Source organism: Typopeltis vanoorti, chromosome 18 (assembly GCF_054136105.1).
Source record: "Typopeltis vanoorti isolate ZY-2024b chromosome 18, IOZ_Tvanoo_1.0, whole genome shotgun sequence".
Taxonomy (NCBI): domain Eukaryota; kingdom Metazoa; phylum Arthropoda; class Arachnida; order Uropygi; family Thelyphonidae; genus Typopeltis; species Typopeltis vanoorti.
In genome coordinates, this window is record NC_143566.1 from 109,927,669 (window position 1) to 109,949,883 (window position 22,215).

Genomic DNA, 22,215 nt, shown 5'->3' on the forward strand with positions numbered 1-22,215 from the left:
ATATTAGGATTGCAGAAACAATGAGCAAAATACTTAATGAGTACTTAATAAACAAAAGTTCTTCATGACAGCATGCATTTATTATAGTTCTTTAAAAAAATGTGTAGTATGTGCGAGTCAAATAAAATGCTTTCAAGCCACTGTGTTTTGCTTTTATTTTATTTTGTTATCATTAAGATATTATTTAAAACACAATGATTCATTTTCAAAAATAGAATTATATGAATGTTTTTAATACAAAAAATGTTGGCAACAAAAACGGTCCTTCGAAATGAAAAATTATCTTACAAATACAATCGATAATAAATTTCTAGTCTTTTATGCAAGTAATTAGTTCCGCTAACAGAATAATTCAACACAAAATTCCACAAGAATTGTTATCGTTTCATTAATGTTTAATAAAGGGAAGTATTTGTTTAGATAATAGAATGCATTCCCCACCTTTCTTATCTCGATACAACTGCTTATATTGAAACTTCAGTAATTAAGAAATTACGTCACCAATACTGAGTCACCTGAAATCATTGAAAGCGCCCTCTTTAAAAGATCAAGTTGAAAGCAACTCTTTCCTTGATACAGTAAAGATCTATTTACGCGATAAGAAAATATTCAAGGGCGTTTCAGTGATGACCCAGATTTTTTTAAACAAAATTCATATAAATATACAGGAAGACACTCAGCCAGCATTTCACTTGAACGAATTTTGCTCACTATTCCCAGAATGAAGAAAATCACGGTAAGTTTTAGTAAATATTTCTGAAAAGAATATTTTCGTGTTATTGCTTGGTTAGAAAGAAATTCGCTAGGTAGCAGCAATGGCGAATTATCGTCTGCCTTCCTGTTTCACCTTTTTTGTACTTAACACCTATTTGTTTTGATAGAAATATGTTTATCGTAAACGAATATATTTTCTTAAATTTTTTTCTAAATGATATTTTTTATAATATAATATAATATAATATAATATAATATAATATAATATAATATAATATAATATAATATAATATAATATAAAATGAATATTAATGAATACAAACAAGTTTGTGGATAAGTAGTTTCGTATACTTAAGATAATTAAGTATTGGGAATATATGCTATTAAACTACATCAAAAATTAAATAATATATTTATTGATTATACTTTTACATAAAAGAAATTTTTCTTTCTTTTTTTGTTCAACAAAATCTTTCAAAACATTATCAGATTTTAAATGTCTTGCTTCGGGCCAGACTGAATCCATTCGTTCCAATCGGTTAAGACCTGTTCTGTAAGACATTTAGAAAAATATAAATCATCATCATCATCATCACGAACCATTGGCGCACTACCCGTTGATGTCTGATGCCTGTTTCACTATCGTCTTCCACCTTTCTTTGTCCAGTGCACAGTGCCGCAGTTTTTGTACACCCATTGCACACCAGTCTTTTATATCGTCTATCCATTCTCTGTATGGTCTACCTCTTCCGGTCCTCACTCATTCTACAGATGTGTCCAAATAATTGCAGCTTCCGTTTTATAATCTTCTGCATTAGATTCTGTTTTGGTTGTATCTTCTGATAGAGCTCTTCATTGGTGATTTTCTGTACCCATCCTACTCTTAGAATCTTCCTCTAACAAGTTCTTTCAAATGCCAAAATTCTTTTTCTTGATTCCTTATTTATTACCCACGTTTCAGATCCGTACAGTACGCCGCTGAAGATGCATGTTCCCAATACTCTTAGTTTTGTTTGCAGACTGATCACTTTACTTTTCCAGATGTTATCCATGGTCTTCAGTTTGTTCTTCCCTTTGCGATCCTGATCTTTATTTCTATTTTACAGTCCAAATCATACGTCATTTTACTTCCCAAATATATGAATTGTTCTACAGTTTCTATATCACATCCGCTTGTATCTTTTTGTTTCATGCTCTTCTCGCCAAATACCATTGTCTTTGTTTTTTCCAAGTTCATAACAAGTCCAAATCTCTTCCCTTCCTCATTTAACAGTTTCAGTAATTTTTTTGTAGTTCTCTTTCGTCTACTTCAATAATAACAATGTCATTTGAAAATCTCAGATTGTTAATTCTCATTCCGTGTACAGATATTCCTTTGGCATCTTCCTTCAATTTGTCCATTGCTCTTTCTAAATGTGCGATGAAAATGCTTGGTGATATTGGGTCTCCCCTGTCTAGTACCTCTGCTTGTTTTAAACCATTTTCCCAAATCATCACCTATTCTAACTACTGCAACTGCATTATGATAAACATCTTTTAATATAGCTATTAGTTTTTTATCAATTAAATAGGATTCCAGAATTGCTAATGTCACGTTCTGGTCAATACTGTCAAATGCTTTCTGAAAATCAACAAAGCAATTATGTGTGTTTTTGTTTTTTCTCCTAGCTTTCTCTGCTATTAACCTCATTGTCAAAATCTTTTGAATTGTAGTTCTATCCTTCCTAAATCCTGCTTGCTCGTCTGTGTCTGCAAGGTATGCTTCCAATTTGTGTTCTCAATCTTTCTGTCAATATGATCATCATCACTTTACCAAAGTGACTTATCAAGGCAATTATTCTATAATTTTTACATTCTAGCTTATTTCCTTTCTTGTATAATGTTACTAATATTGATTTCACCCACTCCTCTGGCATTTTCCCTCCTTTCCATACCATATTACATAGTTGGTTCATTTCTGTAACCATACTTTCACCACCATATTTAATCATTTCTCCACTAATGTTATCGTTACCAGGCTCATTACCTGGTGGTGATATCTGCTTCAATTCTTCAGTCAGTTTCGCAACGCTATCTGAATCTAGTTTTTCTTCATATAACTCACTGCAGTATCTTGTCCACCGCTGTACAATTTTTTTATTCATCAATACTTTGCCTTTTTCATCTTTAATTGTGGTCTGTTTTGGTTGCCACTTTCTATTAATGGTTCTGATCATTTTGTATACCTCCCTTGTTTTATGCTCTCCATAAGTACTGGTCTGTATTGTTGCATTGGGCTTCTAACCATTTCATCTTATTCATTCTGACTGCTTTTTTCACCTCATTACACTTTCTTCTATATTGCTCTTCTATTTGTTCTGATGTATCTCTTCTTATCTTCAACATTCTTTTCTCCTGCACTAACTTCAGTATTTCTTGTCTAATCCATTTCTTCTTGATCTTCTTCTTCTTCTGGTACTGTTTCTTCAACTGCATCTTCTATGGCCTTCATTACTCTTTTCGCTCCTAGATTCGAGTTTTTTTTCTTTCTCCACACTTTTAAGTTTCTCTTCTAACACTGTTCTGTACCTTCTTTCTATTTCTGCTTCACTTTTTCTTGCTGTATCTCTTCTATTCTGATGTTGGGGTTTACATTTCTTTTTAATTTCAACTTGATGTTTGCAATCACTAAACTATGGTCCGGGTCTATATCTGCTCCTTGAAACGTTCGACATTGCTGTACTGATGTTATCCATCTTCTTTTAATCATAATCATATCAATCATGTTTTTGGTTTTCCCATCATTTGATCGCCAAGTCCATTTTCTACACTCCTTTTGTTGGAATCTTGTGTTACAGATCATCATCATCTCGTGGTCCATAGCAAATTATAACAATTTTTCACCTCGTTCATTTCTTTCTCAGAAACCATATTTCCCCATCACGCTTTCCCAACCCTCATTATCTATTCCGACTTTGGCATTCCAATCTACTTCAATAATTAGCACATCTTGCTTTGGTATTGTTTCTATTGTCTCTGTCAGATCTTTGTAGAATAAGTCAATATCCTCATCTGTGCTGTCAGATGTGGGTGCATATATCTGGACTATTGATATGTTGAATGGCTAACAGTGCCTCTCGAGCTTTTTGCTCAGAAGGAAGTCAACTCCTGCTTCGTGCATGGTGTCATGTCCTTACCATATTACTTCGCATCCATTGATCTCTCCAGATGATGTCCATCTCATCTCTGCTAATCCTAGTATATCCCACCGATATCTCTTCATTTCCTCACGAAGTAGTTCTAATTTTCCTGACATCCAGAGTGTCCGCACATTCCACGTTCCTACTGATAACAGTTCTGTTAGTTTCAGTTTCTGTTTCCTTTCAGTATCCCACTTTTCGATCCAACCCCGATCGCTCGATTGGTGTCGCGGGCCTTGTTTATCCGGGCGACGTCCGAGCCGGCATGTTTTGGCTGTTGATCGTATAGGCATCAGATAACAATCGTGTTTTCTCTTTACGGTCAGAGCATCGACACTCATCTGACCGACCCTCCTCCTTTATCCAGGCTTGGGACTGGATAAAGGAGGAGGAATTATAAACATATACGAGGATTAAGGTTCCTCGCATATGTTTATAATTTGCATACGAGACAGTATTTTAGAAAATATGTCAAAACGAATGAGGAAATTTGATTATAATTACTATTCTTATACAAAAGATGACACTAATAGTTAAGTTCTACTTATATGATTCATTTACCTACTGTTGTCTTAAACATATTAGTGATTTATTCAAATATAACGTTCTTTGTGAACGAAAACTAAATACTTCAAGAATGAAAACACCATCTTTTACAATTTCTGTGACCGTTTCTAATGAATAGTCATTTTTTATTTACCTAGAAAAATTATTCTAAATGTATTCATCTGCTGAGTTTGCAACATAGACTAGGATATTTCAAAGATATAAATTAAAGCAATGTCTAAACTTGAACGATCTACTAATTGAAATTCAGACATTTTTTCCGATGAAGTAGGAAACAGGACTCAATAGGTTTATTAGAATATTTTCGAGTGATCTTTTATCATTTTAGAAACGAATGTGCATACCTTTGGGAGCTTGCACTAGAGATGTATTGAGTAAAGATTTCATATAAACATGGATGTTAGATGATTACTAAAATGGCTGTTGGATTTATATTAATGGCCATTGAAGTGTCAGAGGCAAAAATGAGAGTTAACAGATACTTTGTAAAGTGCTTGTTTATTCAAGAATTTATAATACACCCTGCTTGGAAAGAAGCCAGCGGGCATCCCCTCATGGGAAAGATGCATGGTGCCATGTAACGAGTCACGTGTTTTCAGCCGGTATAAATTGGAGAAATAAGATGGTTTTTAGCAGAGTAGAAGGGAGTTTGAAATATGTGGATTCCGGATGTAGATATTTATGAGATGGCGTTTTAGGACTTATGTTCAAGGCATGTCCTACATTTCAATAATTCTATGAGTACAAGCACTACTATTGAATTTAAGTCGTGATATAACAGGGGTTATGGTGTCTAAGGTCATCTAAGGTCAAACGATTTAGTCGTTTGACTCTATTGGATATTGTGAATAGGAGCAATAAAATATTCGTTACATTGCAGTCATGCAAACTGAATGGTCTCAAATCCTCAGAATACCATCTGTAAAATTAAAATGTAAATTATCTCATAAGTTTCATGATTAAACCCAATATGTTTGTTTACGAAATGCGTCAGGGAATTTTTCCGTTGATAAACAAAAGAGTTTATAATAGACAAAAACTTACCACACAAAAATTAAGACAGCGAACGATGATTTCACGAATACCCAGAGAAGTATCTTCTGAATCAAATGATTCACTGCCTAATCGCAATGACACTTCTTGTCTTTTTATCATATGAAGGTCATTTCAAAAAAACATTCTGCACAACACACATACGTAACAAGTGAGATGATGTAATACTTTCAATTCTCATATAGTTATAAACTAGACTTTGAATAAAAATATCGCGTGCCAGTTTTCTTGCACACCATGAGGCAGAATTGAGATTATGTTGAAGTCCTGTAAATGGGCTTGTTATACTGTATATCAAAACAAGAATAGAGAGTGCAGAATTTTTTAAATGATCCTCGTATATTACATTTTAGCGAATTAATTTCAGATACCAAAAGACGCTATTTGAGTAACGAAGGTTGGCTGCAATTTATAATCCGTTATTTGATTGATTTCTCCTTTCAGATTCTAGTACTGCTAGTCTTAGCCACAATTGCTGTGGCGACTTTTCATAGCCGCTATTATGGACACAAGCACCACTACCATCTGCCTATTTACGGAGGGTATTACCACGGCTATTATCGTCCCGTCCACAAATATGGGCGTTATCATCACTACGGCCATTGGTGATCATATCACCGATTATGGTAAGTGGGCAGAATTTTGCTTTTATCTAACTAAATATCTTAAAAAACGCACCTTTGAAGAGGGTACATTAAAATAAAAATTAAAATTAAAAGGAGCTATCAGCTTTGCGAAACTCACAAAATGATACGCTATGTCCAGCCATTTTCCGTTAAGTTGGATCCAATATTTTTATTTTATTTATTCAATACGATACTTAATAGAAATACAATTTAACGATGACAACCCAAGAACATGCTTATCCGGGTTATAAAATGTATAACAATTACAGAAATCATCATCCTTATTATTATTATTATTATTATTATTATTATTATTATTATTATTATTATTATTATTATTATTATTATTATTATTGGTGAGGGCGCTGTGTAGGCATACGAACGGTTGCATGGTCGTATCGCTCGTCCCGTTTTTATAGTTTTAATGTGGTTCTAACTCCTGTTTTTAATTTAAAAGTGTCATAAAGAAACTCTACTTGTCACGCTGAAGACAGTGACATATAATTCATCGAAATCATCATAGTGGAATCCAAAATTGGAGTGTGCTAAAAAAAATTGAAGCGTACACCTCGGTTGCTAACGAGTACAGAACAAAGGACGTCGCCATCTTTGCAGCTGTCGAGAGAAAGAAAGAAGAGTCATGAAGTGCAACAAGTGTCAGAAGGAATTGCCGTCCGACGGATGTTACATAACCTGCAGGAAATGCCATAGGAATCTTCACTTTATATGTTCCGGACTTTCTGAAACAACCTGGCAACGCAAATCCAATGCCAAACGCGAAGAATGGAAGTGCCTAAACTGTAGAGAGAACAAAGAAACGCCACCACCCACGACGCAACTGATTACGCCGGAGGCAGAATCGGACGATGAACTGAACAGACAACAAAACACCGGTGAGTCTTGTAATTTGAGTTCCGTTAATTTATTACTAGAAAAAGGTTTAGAAAATATAAAAACCAGCTTGGTAGATCTTGTCCAAGAACTATTTGATAAACAGAATAAAGAAATAACAAAGGGTGTTATTAAGGGTCAAAGCTGTATAACTGAGAGGAGACCTCCACATACCCTTTAAAGGAATGCGAAGAACCGACCAGGGCTTCTGACCTAATGTCCAATCCTCACCTTCTCGTGGTGCACCCTGTTGGGTATCTACTTTGATACTGAACGAACCAGGATGGGCTGGCAATTTGGGATTTAGCCGACCAAATTGTATTCTTATTGGTTAAACCAAAATAAAAAATGATGGTACAACATGACAAAATTTCATGCCGGCTGGGGCGTCGCCCGGTTAAACAAGGCCCCCGTTGTTTTCGCCGGGGAACCAGGGCGAACAGCGAAAAGTCAGCTACTGGAACAAATCTGAAAACAAACCCCAACTCAACATCACCAGAGTTAAAGATCGGTACTATCAACATAAGAAGCCTGAATGGCAAAGAAATGGAGCTAGCTGAGGAATTAGATAAGTACCAGATCGACATAATAGGGGTGACTGAAACAAAAAAGACCAAAACTGGTGAGATCTTTCTGAGCAATAAATACAAAATGTTATATTCAGGCAATGACAATCAAGGAAAAGAAGGAGTAGCCATAGTATTCAACACTAAATACGAGGCTAATCTTCTTGAATGGCAGTCAGTCTCAAGTAGAGTAATGTGGGCAAATATGAGAATGGGGAACTGGACAATGAGACTTATTTGTGCCCATGGTCCCACAGAAGGTTCTACTAAGGTAGAAGTGGAGGAATTTTTTGAGGCTTTAGAAAAAGCAACTGACACAATGAAAAAGGAAAAGTTGGTCCTTGTTGGGGATCTAAATAGTAGAGTAGGAAATGATTGTGAGACATACAAAAATATTATGGGAAAATTTGGAGAAAAGAGCAAAGCTAATAATAATGGCAAATATCTGTTGGATTTCTGCTCAGGACATGGACTGGTTATTACTAACACCATGTTCCAACATAAAAATGTGCACAAATTCACATGGAGAGAAGAGGCTAGGAATAAGAAAAGTCTCATTGACTATGTTATTGTTGATAGTGATGTTTTCTTCCTGGTGCAAGACACCAGAGTGTACAGAGGATTTGAAATTGGAAGTGATCACTATTTAGTCTTGAGCAGGATAAAATTGAATTTCATATTGAAAAGAATAACATGTAAGAAAGTTTTAAAGCGAATAAAAGTTGAGCAGCTCTCAGATGTGAACTGTAGACTAAAATACAGAAATATTATTGAAAAGAAAATGAAAGAGTTTGAGAACAGGAATCAAACCTTGGAGATTCAGTGGCAAACTCTGAAGGAAACATTGATTGATTCTGCCAGAGAGGCATGTGGTGAGGTTGTGTGCAAGGATAAAAAAATCAGAACTCCCTGGTGGACACAGGAAGTTAAAGAGGCAGTGAAGGAAAAGAAGAAAGCATATCAAAAGTTCCTGGCAAATAATTCAGCTTTTACTCTTACAGAATACAGAGACAAATGTAAGAAAGCTAAACAGTGTGTAAAACTAGCTAAACAAAAGTCATGGGAGGACTTTGGCAAGAATATAGAAAATAAATATCAAGAAGGTGGCAAAATATTCTGGAGGTTGTTGAAGAAGCTTAGGAATGGAGGAAAGAGTGCTGTAAAAGGAATTAGAGATGATAAAGGTGAAATGAAAACAGGAGAAAAAGATATCCTCGAAGTATGGATTAATTACTTTGAAAAACTGCTAAATGAAACAAGCAGTGATGACAGCACAGTGATAAAAAATACTGACCAGGCATGCAGTCAGGAATACATATCCATACTTGAAGTAGAAAAAGCCATCAAATGCTTGAATGAAATGTGGAAAGGCAGCAGGAGTAGATGATATTCGACCAGAAATGCTGAAGTATGGTGGTATAAGAGTCTTACAGTGGCTGCACTGCATAGTTCAGAAAGCTTGGACAGAGGGACGAATTCCCGATGTTTGGAGTAGAGCTCTCATAGTACCCATATATAAAAAGGGAAATAAAACTGAATGTGAGAATTACAGAGGTATTTCCCTACTGAGTGTTCCTGGCAAGATCTATGCAAGTATACTTGAGAAACGGTTGAGAAGAATTGTGGAAGAAAAGCTTGGTGAAGAACAAGCTGGATTCAGGCCAAATAGAGGCTGTCAGGATCAGATCTTCACTTTACGATAAATAGTCGAGAAAGCATGGGAATATAACAAATATCTGTATTTAAGTTTTGTCGATTTGAAAAGGCATATGACAAGGTGCCAAGAGAGAAGCTATTCAATACGCTGCAGTTATATGGTGTCAATGGGGCATTATATCAAGCAATACTTAGTCTTTATTTGAGTTGTGAGTCAGCAGTTAGAATTGAAGGAAGTACAGGAAGATGGTTTAATGTTAAATCTGGTGTGAGACAAGGATGTACATTATTCCCTCTGTTATTCATTATCTATATGGATCACATTATGAAGGAATGTGGTATTAAACCTGATATCAAAATTGGAGATGTTAATGTCAGCTCTTTGCTTTATGCGGATGATGTTATACTTCTAAATAAATCCGCTACAAGTCTGCAAGATTCTCTGACTAAATTGAATAGCTGTTGTAATAGATATGGTATGAAGGTCAGCAATAAAAAGACAAAGACAATGAAAATAGGCAGAATCATTGAAAATGTCAACTGTGTTGTGAATGGAGAACCTGTGGAACAAGTAAAACATTTCAGCTACTTAGGCACAATTTTTACTGAAGATGGTAAACTAAATATAGAAATAGACAACAGAATCAGCAAAGCTGGTATCGTGGGAAGTCAATTGAATAAATTCATATGGAATAAGAAAGAAATTAGTCGGAACACTAAATTAGCTGTATACAAGACTGTGTTCAAACCAATTTTAACTTATGGATCTGAGAGCTGGGTCAGAAGTAAAACACTTGACCAAAGACTAGAGACCGCAGATATGAGAGTCCTGAGAAAGATTAGAGGCGTGAACAGATGGCATCAATGGCAATATCATATTAAAAATGAGGATATTAGGAAAGAACTTGACATTGTCAGCATTCCGGAATGCGTTAGCAGAGCTAATCTCAGATGGTGTGGTCACTTAAATAGAATGGGAGGGGAAAGATTAGCAAAACAAGTGTTCTCTGCCAGGTTGGCATGAAAACGACCCAGAGGAAGACCAAGATATAGGTGGATTGATACGGTACAAAGTGCCTTAGACGATAGAAATATAAGATCTGATAATGTTGGAGTCTTGACAAGTAACAGACTGATTTGGAGGAAAATTGTAGATAGGAAGTTAGTAATGATGTAATTTTTTCATGTAGTACTGTCATATCCTGTACACCCCCTTGAGGGTACATGGCAGGAATTTGATGATGATGATGATGATGATGATGAGAAATAACAAAAAAATTAGCGAATATGAAGAGTTTGTTAAATTTAATAATTCAAAAGTCGAAGACGTGTTACAAACGGTAAAAGACATTAAAACTAGCATTAACTGAGAGTCATCATAAATTGATAATAGACACATCGGAACTCCGTCAAGAATTTAATTCCCTGAAACAACAATACGAAGTTTTAAACCAACAACAACATAAAGAAAACCTTGTCATAAACGGTCTTCCAGAAACCGAATCCACAAAAATCTCAGAGAGGTAGTTCTAAAGTTAGGCCATGCAATTGACATCCCCTTACAGCATAATAATATTCAGACCATAAATCGGCTTCCCAGGAAGAACAGAAAACATGGTTCGCCACGACCGACACCAGTCATAGTTCGTCTGACAAGCAAGGCTACAAGAGACAATCTCATTAAAGCCAGCAGACTGAAAAAACCAGTAGTCAAGGATTTAAATGCATCGCAAAACAATACGCCAATCTTTCTATCTGAGTATTTAACACCTTTCAATCAGAATCTTTTGTACCAAGCAAGAAAGGAAAAAACAGAAAAAAATTATCAATTTTTATGGATCAAAGACGGCAAAATATTCTTGAGAAAGTCACAGACTTAAACGTCTATACAAATAAAAAGCTCGGAAGATATAGACAGGTTGCCAGAGTGAAACAAAAGACTCCAACTTAGTTCAATAAGAAGATCTCAACACAACAAAAATGAATGTGAACCATCACATAGATGTAATTACACCAGAATATATCAGTAATTGTACTTTCGAATCTCTTGATGCATGGAAACAAAGCACAGTACAAGCGAGAGGTCTCTCAATCTTGCATATTAACATGAGAAGCATCCTAAAACATTGATTATTATTACAGGCTTATCTGAGGAATTATTGATATATTGATTCTTACAGCAGTATCCATAACTAATGACGAAGCGACTGCTTTCCAAATTCCAGGCTTCCAACAACATAGATCATGCCGCCAAACAAGAAGAGGGGGTGGAATACTAATATTTATGAAACAAAAATTAATACCAAAAGAAATGGCCTATCAGTTTGAACTGAAACTCTCTGCCTCGAAATCATTAATACCACGAACATACAGCATCACATAATACTAAATGCTATTTACAGGCCACCAAACCTAAACATGATAAAATTCTTACACGAACTCAATTGCTGGCTTTCAAGCCAAGAAATATGCTCAACCGAACATCTAATGATAATTGGCGACATAAACATAAATATTGCAAATGAAAACCAGAACAACACTGTACAATACCTAGACACACTATCCATGTACAATCTAATACCAACAATAACATCATGTACTAGAGAAGAAATATTCGGAAATACTACCAATGCCTCCTGTCTAGACCATATAAACATCCGAGCATCACCAAATAGTTACACTGCATCAGTCATAAAGTGCAAAGTAGCATACCATTACTTCACCGCTCTAAACCTGAACACCAAGACAATACCCATGCAATGTCCCACAGAAGAAAGACGACAGAAAACAATAATAGACGAAGAAATAGTCAACCACGAAATAAGAAAAACAGACTGGGAACACCTGGCATCAGATTCAGCAGATATATAAGAAAGCTACAAAGAAAGTCCGAATTCGATCAAAAACAACACAAAATCCTTGGATAACACAAAACTTAATCCTAGAAATACACAGAAAGGGCGCTTTATGGAAAGAATTAAAGCGATATCCTAATAACACAGCTTTAAACACTGAATATAAGATAACAAGGAATCGCCTTACAACACAAATCAGAAATGCAAAAGGAAACTACTACAGAGACAAACTAACCTCCGCACAAAACAACATGAAACTAACCTGGCATCTGATTAATGAGATGCTAGATTCTGTTCCCAACACCACTGCCTCCGAAACCATAAAACACAGCTTCATGAAAGACGAAAAACCTATCCAACAACTAGCAAATGACTTTAACCAATACTTTGCAGACTCCATCCAAGAACTTCACAGAAATATTCCCCCAATCACAAAACGAGACCCTCCACTTGGACCGCGATCAAAACAGACATTATGGTTTACAACCATAAAAGAAGCAGAACTTCTCTCAGCAATACATCAAATCAAACCAAACAAAGGCCCAGGAATAGATGGTATCAGACCTAAAGATATAAAGCAACATGCAACTAGTTTAAGTCCTATCCTACTAAAACTAATAAATAAAATATTTAAAACAGGACAGATACGTATGCTAAAGACCGCCATAATTACAGACCCATAGCAACATTACCAATTATCAATCAAATTATGGAGCGGATCATACTGAAGAAACTCACAGCATACACTGAGATCTTTAATATTATCCCCAAAACACAATATGGTTTTCAGAAAAATAAGGTAACAACATCTCTCTTGGAAGACTTTACAGACGTAATTAATACCGCCTTAGACAAAAACAAAATTGCCATGGTAGTCTTTATTGATCTAACTAAAGCATTTGATACACTTACACAAGGAGCCTTGTTAGAAAAGCTGAGGCATGCTGGAATAGACGGGCCTCTTCACAGGTGGTTTACAAACTACCTCCAAAATAGAAAGCATATCACACGTATTGGATCAAACCGAAGCAGAGAGCTACCAGTAACCTGTGGAGTGCCACAGGGAGCTGTACTCTCCCCAACTGTATTCAACATTTACACCCACGATATTAATCAGTTACCACTCAAAGGTAAGATATTCCAATACGCAGAGATACAGCAATAATATCCATCCATAATAACGCAAGTATAGCCCAAACAAATATGCAACATGATATAAATCTGATCATAGACTGGATCACGAAAACCTCCATACACCTAAACTCAGAAAAGACAAAATTCATGATATTCAGAAATCCACTGACTCGACCAGTTGATAACAAATATATAACCATCCAACATCCACTTTTCAACATAAAAAACACACAGAACAGCACAACCACTACAATCACTCAGGTTGAAACAATACGATACCTTGGAATTTACTTCGATGCAGATATGAACTGGAATAGCCATATAAAACATCTACACAACAAACTCCGAACAATAAGTGGCAAACTCTACAGATTAAAAGACATAGTTCCCATACGTCTAAAAACACTAATATACAAAGCACTATGCCAAAATATACTAAGATATGCTATAATAACGTATGCTTTCTGTGCACCCTACAAATTAAATAGATTAATGTCGCTACAGTATAAAATGACAAAACTGATCTTTTGGGAACAAAGAGAAAATCACGACCTTATAAACATTGCAATGGCAGAACACAAAATACTGACAGCAAAACATTTATATCACTATGTAGCCTTGCTAAAACATTATTTCGATGCCAACTACAGGGCAGTTAGAAATACATACCGTATAACAAAACCTCAGACTACTAATTATATCACATATAAATACAATAATCACTACGGAAAGGCCACGCGAAACTTCTACATCCCAGACATGATAAACAAATTATCTTTTGAATACAGAAACCTTACAAACTACAATAGCCTGAAAAGAGCTCTAAGGACATACTACGAACAAGAAACACGCACCCAAAATACCATACAAACTTAATGAAACACAATATATTCGCTCAGGCCTCCAGTTCAGCGACGCATCAGTACATTCCAAGTCATTGTGTGTGTGTGTGTGTGTGTGTGTGTGTGTGTGTGTGTGTGTGTGTGTGTGTGTGTGTGTGTGTGTGTGTGTGTGTGTGTGTGTGTGTGTGTGTGTGTGTGTGTGTGTGTGTGTGTGTGTGTGTGTGTGTGTGTGTGTGTGTGTGTGTGTGTGTGTGTGCGTGCGTGCGTGTGAGTGTGAGTGCGCGCGCGCGAATTTCTCAATCATAGATTCCGTAGAATCCTAACACAGCAAAAAAAAAAAAAAGAACAATACATAATAACCAACTGGTGTCATCCTCAGATAAGCTTACATTTAAGCTTCGAGGATGAAAGGGAAAAAAAAATTAGGAAATTTACTATATGTAAACCAATGTACGTAATGTAAATATCACATGTAAACAAATGTAAGTAATGTATCATATGTAAACAATCATATGTATCATATGTAAAAAAAAATTATTTAAAAAAAAATTATTATTATTATTATTATTATTATTATTATTATTATTATTATTATTATTATTATTATATATATTCTATATTCAGACATTCTGTATAATCTTTATTGTAAATATTAGAAGAACATGTGTTGTAAATATATAATACAGAGGCAAAAAAATATTTTTAAAAATTTTAATTGAAAATCCAGTGTAGAAAATGTAGCACTTTGTGCCGAATTCTGTAAAACTATAAGTTGCAATGTCACTCAATATGTTTATTGTATGTGTAAATATTTTAGCAGATCAATAAAAATATTATCATATCAAAAAAAAAAATTATAATTATTATTATTATTATTAAGAGAAACCTCCAGGGAGTCAGAGACTCATCGAGGGAGGCCACATTCTACACACACCAACTATCATACTTATTCTTGAATTCATTCACACTGCTTGCACTCACAACATCCAATGGCAATCCATTCCAATAATGCCTGTTGAGTGAAAAATCTGAGTGAAAAATCTAGCCCTCGGACCCTTCTTGGTGGTTCATTCTCGGCTTCCAAGAATGCCCTCTCGTCCTTTCCTCACCCTCCATAAATTGAAAAATTCCATCAACTGAAATCCTGTATGAACCTTTCAGAAGTTTGTAAGTCTCAATCCTATCACCCCTCTTCCTCCTCTCTGCGAGTGTCGGCAGCCTACAAATTCTCAATCTCTCTTCGTAATCAGCATTCCACAATCCTGATGTCACTCTCCTCTTCACACTCTCTCCAATATATTAGAATCACAACGGAAACCAGGAGATCAGACACCTGCGCACGATAATCCAAGTGAGGTTTTATCAATGCCTTGAAAAGAGGCAAAATAGCATCCTTATCTTTACATGTGAACGTTCGTTTCAGCATTGCAATTATCTTTTGAATTGTATTTGCAACACCAAATATATAATAGCGCAGTCACAAAGATATTGGCAAGAGCGATATACAAGGGATAAAAGATAATTTATACTCTTATTGTGAAGAAAGTTTCAATATTCTTACAAAACTTGAAGCATTTTCTAATCAGCTTTCTTTATGTGTTCATGTTGGTCTCGTTTCGTATTAACAGAGGTAAGCAATTAACCATTTTTGTAGCCAAATACATTTAGTGCTTGTGTATTACAGGGTGTTCGGGATAAATTTGACAGTTTCGTAAGGAAAAAGAAAATCTTCTTTGTATCTATTAAATTTAATGAATTGACAAAAAAACATTACAGGCAGAGTTAATTACAATACTATCAACAAGATTTACTCAAAATAACCACCATTAGCATCGATCACAGCTTCAATTCTGCTTCGGAACCTCGAACAAGCTGATGCTACAGTCTCCCTGGGAAGGGCCGCAAAAACTGTTTTAATTTTATCCATTAACTGGGCTTTTGTATTACTGGAAGTGCGATTGGTGTCTTTTTCAACTGCGCCCCATACAAAATAATCCATGGGGTTAAGGTCTGGGGAGTTTGGAGGCCAAACATTTGGACTGGTGAAGTCGTAGAAATTTTCAGACAACCATTTTTGACTTTTCCCAGAGGTGTGGCAAGGGGCCGAATCCTGCTGCCATACATACGGCCTACCATTGGCTACCCTTGTTATCCAGGGCTTGACTACAGTTAGCAACTCCACGAACAAAGCCCGAATTCCAATGCCAGGGTTCTTCAACACCTGTTCCTGCAGATTTGCGAGGAATTCTGCTGTACGAACGTAATCAGATCGTCTGCTAGGGATCTTTCTTCTTGCTACATCCTCGTAGTCACCATTGCAAGTCTCTAGTTCATGCCTGATTGTTTTTACTGTATTCAGGGAGCATTGGGCAGCAGTCGTAATATCCTTATTTTGATGGCGGGCACGAATCATCATGATACAAGTTATTCTCTTCCATGATTCAGGTGGGTTCCAGCTATCCATCCTTTCTGACATCTTGTATATGAATGAAGAAGGGTCCAAACTTTTAAATGAAGAGAAGTGTGTGTTAATACATGTAACTTACGGAAAAATATAATTAATTATAAATATGTCAAATTTATCCCGAACACCCTGTATTTCATTTTGTGTTTTTGGTTTAAAAAAAGCTGCTCAAGTTAGTTTGTGTTGGTCTTGTGACGAGGAAATCAATCTTGTGAAAATCAGCAGCGAGCACCCTCAGTATTTAGTTTCTGCCTAAATCCATACTGGTTCTTAACAGAAGAAGGAGCTTTTGTTTTTTAAGTCTTATTTTTGATTTCATTCTCACAAGTAGGAAAAAAGTACATTGAACTCTCATTTCTTTTAAGTCCGCAATTTACGGGTGGAGTATAAGGACTATTTACAAGTTTTTCATTGGCGATTACGAAGTTATTATTAAATCTGTCTGCTAACGTTCTTTCACTGTTCAAATCTATATGATTGCTGTCCTCATTACTAATGCTTGGAAGTGTTAGTTCACGAATTTCCATTATTTTTTGGCACTATTGGACATTTCAAAAATTCATTACGGTAATACTCGTTTTTTCCTTTTTTTAAATTTATAGCTTACTTGGTTCCTATTATATCTGAAACTATTCTCATAGTATTCATCGTGAGGATATTTTTTGCGTTTTTGTACATTTTGTCTCTCAGCTTTATACATTGTTTTATGACTTGGGTAATCTATGGCTTCATAGGTTTGCGCGTGCCTTCTTCGAGTATGCCAGCGGCGTGTTGTATTTCAGTATCCGATAGGTTAATGAATTGCAGTAAGCATCAATATTGGTTTCACGTTGTATTTGTTCCCGGGATAGGGTACTTAATTTATGTTTTAGCACACCGTAGTTTATTCTACGATACTGGACGCTGACATCTTTTGTGTCTGTAGATGGATTCTTACGGCTATCGGAAAGTGATCCGTAATTGGCTGTTTTAACACTTCGGACTTTGTGTTCTTACAAACACGTGATCCAAACGCGAAACCTCAAAGCCATACATCGCTAATAAATCCATGAAATCGAGAGAATAACGGCTGTCGCTTAGCAGATCAATATTTATGTCACCAATTATGATAACATTATCATAATGGATGTCCAGTTCTTGTATAAAGTCATAGCGTAAAAAAATTAGATCTATAAATAGCCATTATGCAGTAATTGTAGCTGTCGAAGTAGATGCTTACATTCTCTGCTGTTAGTGTCTAACATCAGAGAATTTTTGCTAATGTCTTTAACAGTTAAATGCCTTCGAGAAAAGAGTGATAGCATTTTTTTAAATCCTTCTGAATAGTATGTCAGCTTCTGACTCTTTTATCCAGGCTCACCATACGTACCGTTTTGAACGGGACAGTACCGTTTTTTTTTTTTTCATATTTCCCGGCCGTCCCGTCGTTTTAATAAAAATGCCAATTTTGTCCGGTTTTTAATAACAAGTATATATATACTTAATATTGGTCAATCATAAATTATTATTCATAACCTATAATCATATATCGATATCATGGATACTAGTAATTTGTATAACTTATGGAGTCGCATTGTTCGATACTAAATATTGATATCTGCAGTGATTTATTCAGAGAAAATAAAAAATACATGTTGGCAACACTTGCTCGTCTCAGACGAGGCGACTTTTCTGCTGTAGTTTTAACTGCTTTAGTTAAATTTTAATTTTATTAAAATTAAAATTAAAACTAAAGAATTAAAACAGAATTATAACTACATTTGGTTAAATGTAGTTTTAATTCTGCTGCTGTCGACTGTAAACAGTCGACAGCAGCAGAATGTTTACCAATTGATATTGAATGTTTTGCAGTGAAAGTATACAAATACTTCAATGATACACAATCAGAGTTGAAGAACTGAAAAACGTTTGTGACTTTGCAGGAGACAATTACGATAAATTGTTAGAGCATGGAAGTATGAGATGTTTGTCCTTGGGTCCATCAAATGACAGAATTTTAAGCATGTTTCGTTCTTATTTTCTTTCTCAAGAAAAATGCCCCGTTATGTTGCGAAAATTGTTTGACGATCCCTCTTTGAAATTGTGGTTGTCATTTGCAAGAGATCAAGTGTCCACGTTCCAAACATACATTAACTTAATTGAAAAAGATAATATTTCAGCTACAGAAGTAGCCACAAACATTGAAAATCTTGTAAACAATTTAGAGTCCAAAAAAAGTGAAGTGTTTGTGACTACTTTTGTCAAAAAAAAAACAAAAAAAAAACTGAAAATGTTAGTAGATTCAGGAGAAATTAAAAAGGCTAAGTTCTTTGAGGTAGTTGAGAATTTCTATGAGACCAGCTTAGAATATATCAACAAGTGGAAGTGCAGTTTAGGAAACACTGAGAAGTTCAAGTGGGTGCTATTAAGGAAGACACCTGAATGGAAAGAAATACAAGACAGCCTGAACGAGGAATCATCACACACAGAAACAGAAGAAACTCGTGTATTCGATCAGTGGACCGTCATAAAATCTATAATTGTGAGGCAGTTGGATACATGGAATAAAGAAAGCATTCCTGTATCTGATAGATAGGTACAGATTTTTTCTGAAATGAGCGAAAAACGCCTACACTTTCAAGAGTTTTGTAATATTGTAAAGTTTATTCTTTGTCTTCCAGGAAGTACAGCACCTGTTGAGAGAATATTTCTGTTATGAACGGGATGTGGCCAAAGGAAAAATCTAGATTAAGTGTTGAGACAATGAGGGCGATGTTAGTTGTAAAAGACAAAATTGTGTCACGGAGTGTGGGAAGATTTATGATAAGGTGTTGAAATACTTGAAATTTGCTGCGTAAGATCACTTCACCGGAGAAATATTCTTGGTGCGATCGTGGTGAAATACAGTCCCCCCCCCCCTCCGTCTACCTAAATTTTTGTATGGGTTCTGTCACTCAAGAATAATGGTAAGTTCAATGTGTTTATTTGATGAAACTTTTTATCGACTTACTTTTTCATGAATATTACATAACCCCCGTCCCGTTTTTGTCTCAAGGAAATAGGATCAGCCTACTTTTATCCATATTTCTGTTAGTATCCAAATAGCTGTATTATAATCTAAATCGTTTAATATTAGTTTTAGTTGTTCAATTTTATCTCTTCTTCGCATGTTCAATTACAATACTTTGAAAAGGCTCATTACTGGAATGTAAAAGCTTCCTAATTCTGTTAGAGCATTGCATATTATACAATTATTAAAAGTAGATGAACCAAAATCCGTGTTTTCAATATCCATTGTAAAATGATCAGAGCTTCTTTCGTTATTTTTAAAGTTTTTGAAGGTCTTCTTCACTCTTTATCCTCAATATATGAGAAGTGTCATCAATGAAGAGATTGCCGTCATTTATCCAACGATGCTTATAGCGCTTTTCGTAGTTCTATAATTTTGCAGCATACACCAGATGCTTTGTAGGGACACCTACATTTTCCTAATTTCTGTTTATGACTTGCTGACTATCAACATTTGCTTTATTTATTTAAATTCTCGTCGTAACTATAAATTGAAATTTTCCACTTCTGTATTTTTAGATTTAAGTTTTTTGATTTCCTTTCTTAGTCTGACTATAATGTAACAAAACCCGTCTATAAAAGCATGCTTTAAGGGTTTAAATGTTGTATGATTCAAATGTTTTAAAACAAGTTCAACGTTGTCTGTTCTTTTAGTGATAATCCTTTGCAGATCTTAACCTATGAGTCAAACGATAATTTAACTTTTATAATTCATTTTTATAATTCTCGCGTTTTAAGTATGCCTGTTGAAAAGAAATGTTCAATGCTGTCATATAAATTAAATTAATTTATCACAAGTGCATTAAGCATTTACAATAGAAACAATACTTTATTTAGGAAAGATTACTTTTACATGGACACAGCCGGTCGTGCATGAAGCATAACTTACGTGTTAACCTTGACCCTGTGAAGGGTTCGTTAGGCTTCAGTGACTTACTCACTTTTATAATGGAGTAACAGCTGAGTTGAATAAAGTAAATGACTGCACGATGATTCTGCTGGATTTCGCAAAGGCATTTGATGGAATCCCGATAGAGAAAGTACACCAAATGGGAATGAAATGAAGTTTGTGATTTCAGGAGCAGAGTCCAGAAAAAGGCCTTAGTGGAGTGCCAAGGGGTCTCCATTTGGACTACTATTATTTAATTTTTACGTTAATGATAATGAAGATGATCTGATGAGAAATATTGAGCAGTTGTTTGCAACCGATGCAAAGTTGATTAGAGCAACAGTCAATGTGGATGGTGTTAAAATTTTAAAGGATGATTCAAATAGACTGACGATGTGGGCAAAACAGAACGGATTTCAGTTTAATATTACAGTAAGATTATGCAATTTGTGATGAAAAGATTACCACCAACCGTGTACCACACTAATGCAACTGTATCCCAGGAAAATAATAATAATAATAATAATAATAATAATAATAATAATAATAATAATAATAATAATAATAATAATAGAGCTCTCCCAAAACAATCAAATAGCCATTATGGACACAAATAAATCTAATTAATGTGGAAATTTCACTTATTAATTTTTTTATAAATTAATAAGTGATAAATTTATAAATATCGGTATTTCTTTAAATACGTTTCTTAAAAATCTGTTAGCATTTTAATTTGTATTGCCCTGCCACCTATTATAGAAAAAATATTAATGCTTGTTCAAATATTTTGGCAACCAATTATAATTTTTTCATTGTTACATTTAAATATTTTTCTCAGTAATCATGCATTTCATTATACTGTATTTCCAGGTAAAGTGAAAAAGAACGTGATTGGATAGAATGGAAGAAGACCACGCAGACTCAATACGTTTTTCTTTCCTATTTTGTTTTGTAATTCAGAATAAAATATCACTTCTGATGCATTTCATGACTGCGATTTTTTTAAATTCTTGGAAATGTGCAGAATTTGTGAGACGTTATTATGATTTAAAATTTCCTCAAATTTTGCTTATTGTGTAAATTAATTAAGTAAATTAATTAATGTTCATATTAATTAATACAAATTAAGTATTATGAAATAAATATATTTTTTAACACAAATATGTGAACTTTAAAAACATAACAAAATCAGAGAATCGTAAAATATTTTTATTTGTACATTCACTAATCCTGAAAAATCATACATGAACTGCATCATCCAAATGTATTTCTGTACAGATATTTAAGTTACAGGAATGACTTCGCTTGAATCCAGGATGGGCTTAGTTTTTGAACCATCTTCTTCCCAATTATATACTTGTTAGTGGATCTGAAAGATATATAACTATTTAATCAAGTTGGTATACTTTTAGAATATTTAAAATTAATGATTTAATATGGTATTGGATTTTGAAATAAGAATTAAATGCGTTGGAAATTAAAATTAGGTTTAAAACGCATTTAAAATGTTTGCACAGCATTTAAATTCAAACAAAATGCGTAGAATTGATTTCTAAATGTACTGTATACATATCAATAATAATACTCACAAGGAAAAATTATTTTATAGTCGGTTTAATTGGCGCAATTCAAAAATGAAAGAAATCCAAGATATTAAATGATGTAAGAGAATGGTCTGAAAAGTTCTCGGCCTCGAGCATAGATGGCAACACTATCGGCAATATTTTTTTT

General features: G+C 34.7%; 1 long non-coding RNA gene across 1 annotated transcript; it reads left to right on the forward strand.

Moving 5' to 3' along the window:
* Positions 1–600: 600 nt before the first annotated feature.
* LOC150097060 (uncharacterized) lies at positions 601–21,467 on the forward strand. The gene is made up of 3 exons (XR_016549817.1): positions 601–736; positions 5,958–6,139; positions 21,355–21,467. It is a non-coding gene; the product is annotated as an uncharacterized LOC150097060 (long non-coding RNA).
* The last annotated feature ends 748 nt before the right edge of the window (positions 21,468–22,215 follow it).